Below are 3057 nucleotides of genomic sequence, written 5' to 3' on the forward strand. Positions count from 1 at the left end.
AATCTTCCAAGCTGCTGAAAAGGAACTAAAAATACCGCCTCTGCATATTAAGGAAACAACTGAGGTGAGATGGATAAACTTGATTGCTTGGGAACAGAGCAGGATTTGGGTAAGAGGCAAGTACACTTCATATGCTTTCTTCTTCAAAAGTTTGATATCCTGCGAGCACGACCTTCACCTGCTCCAAAAAAAGGGAGTGATAGTGAATAATATGCCCAATAAAAGCAAGGAAGAACTTATGACGATGTTTCGCACAATCTGTGCTGGTGCTGAACACATGGATTCGAGTTATAGCGAACACTGTGAGAAACTTAATAAGGAGAAACGACCTACATTAGTCACGGAAGCGTTCTGCAAATGGCCTATAATCACTGGGCATAACTGCAGGCATCTTCTTGAGAATGTTGTGTACTATGGGCGAAATGGCTTCAGGATTTTGATACGCGATCATATCCCTACTGTGTGGAAATTCATTGCCGTTGTCGCGGCCACTTTGGTGGTGGTTCTCACTATTATGCAGACAGTTTATTCAGCTAAGCAGACGCATTATGCAGCTAAAGGCCATTAGACATCAGCTAGAAAAAATTGCTAATTCTATCTCTCTCTTGTTTGTTCAAGTTTAAAATTGAATGCACAATTGTGATGTAGGAGCTTGTATGTGTTCATGGAATAGATTTGGAATCATGTTGAACATTGCAGTAGTTTTGCCACCTTGTGAATTTGGATTAGTGTTTGCAGCACATTTCAGAATCAATAATTGGTTTAGGGTTTGAGATTAATGAACCGGAATTACCAAAAATATTTTAGAATTATCAGTGTTATAATATAGATGATGTAAAATCCCTACAATACCCTTATTCATCTTTTTCCCAAACAAAACCCTAACCCTAATTTCCTAAATTCCTATTTATGGGATCAATTGTTGTAAGAATCTACTTATCACACTTTTCGTCATATATATTGTCCTTCCCCATATATGTGAGTTCTAGGCTTCTAGCTTTTTAGGAAAAATTTAGCTCACGCTGAATTTTATCATCTTATAATCGGAACATACAAAAAATAGTTGAAATCGCAAATTTACATAAGAAAATAAACGTTGAGACTAAATATCAGTTAGATCACCAAAATCAAGGTACAAGTTCTCAGCAAGACAAACTAAAAAAAGATGCAATTTCAATGTATGACATAATATGCCTTGTATATCAAGTCCAAAAAAAAAAAATAGTATGCCTTGTATATGTAAGGAATGAAATATAGAAAAGTTACCAACAGTTCACTTGCTTATTACAAATAATAATTGAGATAAAAGAAAAAGTCTAGGGAATCAGCTACTATGTAAGCCAACTCAAGTCAATTCCTTTTACTTTTAGTTTTGAAATTTGAAAATTTATGGTAGTGGAAAGTTGTCATTTTTTAATATAATAGAACTGTTTTTCAACTAGTTGGTTCTAGTTGACTAAACTCCTAGTTGATTCTCTAGTGGAACCGGAGTTAAAATTACTTAGTTCATAAGGGAGAATAGTTTGCACTTGAAAGCAACATGTCTACTTCTAATTGTCATAAGAATTTTATTTTCCTCAACCTTCTACAAATATAAAATGTTTTAAATTTTAATAAGTCCATTCCAATTATCTTAATTTTTATTCCAGAATCATCTACCACAACTAATTTTCTAGCCAAAAAATTGACTTCACCAGTTCATAAGACAAATTTCACATGACTTGCTTTAGAATACTCTTGTTATAATTTGTTCTGCACCAAGCTGAAGAAATTCCTTCACATGTCATCATGTATTTGTTTCATGCATCTTCTCCATAATGCTCCAACAGGCATATTTTAATGCATAATATATCTTTTTCCAAGCTACATGCGATATAGTATTTGTAACTTCAAAAGAATCACGTTATAAATTTTTCAGCATTCGTGTAACTTTTACATTCCCATCAGATTTTATATAACTATTGGGTATGCTAATTGAATTGATAGTTAAAATGAAAAGCACATAGCAACAGTGATACTCCTTTCTCAAAAATCTTCTGCCATCCACCATAAATATTGGACTTAGCAATTTACATATTTCTTGGCCTTCTTTACAAGATGGGTTGGAAAAGCAGAAAATGAAGTTGAAGCTAATTTAAACATCAAATGAACCATACATAAATTCAAACTCAACCATAGTTTGATTCTTCATGCCTTTTTTTAGATAATATTTTCTCTTAATTGTGATGTGCCTTATTTATAAGTATGAAGTTTTGCTTTGCACTAAAAAATTTCTCATCCCAAGTGTTACATTTTAATATCTTCAAGAACTTCGGCAGGAAGATGTTCAAGAAACTAAATATGAATTCTAAGAATTGGCATATGAATTGCAGCATAAAAGACAAAGAAGATGATAAATGTCTAAAAATATTAACTTAGGAAACAAGCTTCGCTTTGTAGTACTTTCAAAGGGTTACCCTAAATAACTTTTGGTGCCATCAAACTTTGATTTAGAGTTGCTGCCAAGTGCAAAGAAGAACAAACTTCTGCAAATAATGGGGTAAAGACAACATTTAAATAACAAGAAGGCCATATATGAATCAAAACTTAGACACCAGAAAATACAATTGCTGTTAACATGAAATTTCAGTTGCTACATGTCAGAAATCTCACTGCCCTCTATTGACACTAGTCATTGTTGAAGGAGCTGCAATATAAAAAAGCATAACAAAATACGTGTAGAAAGAAAGAGTTTTCAAGACTTTGTGAGAGAGATGATATGAAACTGAATTACCTCATTCATTGATTACAAACAAGATACAAAGGGAGAACCTTGTATATGTGAGGGAACTAGCCTATATAGAAAGATATCCAAAATGGACTCAAAACAGGAAGCTTAAAACAGAAACTAACACTCCGACTTACTATATAATATAGAATTGGAGGTTACAAACAAACTATTAGTCCTAGAGTTAAGCCCCACTTTAGTCTCTGAGATTGACGAGTTGTACTAATTTGGTCCCTGACTTTTCAATTGCTACAATTTGGTCCCCCAAATTCAAAAAAAGACACCAATGT

The 3057-nt window shown here is 33.3% G+C and overlaps 1 protein-coding gene and 1 long non-coding RNA gene across 2 annotated transcripts in view; one reads left to right on the forward strand and one right to left on the reverse strand.

Annotated features, from left to right (window-relative positions):
- Window positions 1-3057, reverse strand: part of LOC107626283 (putative disease resistance protein At3g14460) — a 46912-nt gene that overhangs the window by 37888 nt on the left and 5967 nt on the right. The window lies entirely within an intron of this gene.
- LOC110269096 overlaps window positions 1-3057 on the forward strand; it is a 14840-nt gene that overhangs the window by 9423 nt on the left and 2360 nt on the right. The window lies entirely within an intron of this gene.

Source organism: Arachis ipaensis, chromosome B02 (genome assembly GCF_000816755.2).
Source record: "Arachis ipaensis cultivar K30076 chromosome B02, Araip1.1, whole genome shotgun sequence".
In the NCBI taxonomy this organism is placed as follows: Eukaryota; Viridiplantae; Streptophyta; class Magnoliopsida; order Fabales; family Fabaceae; genus Arachis; species Arachis ipaensis.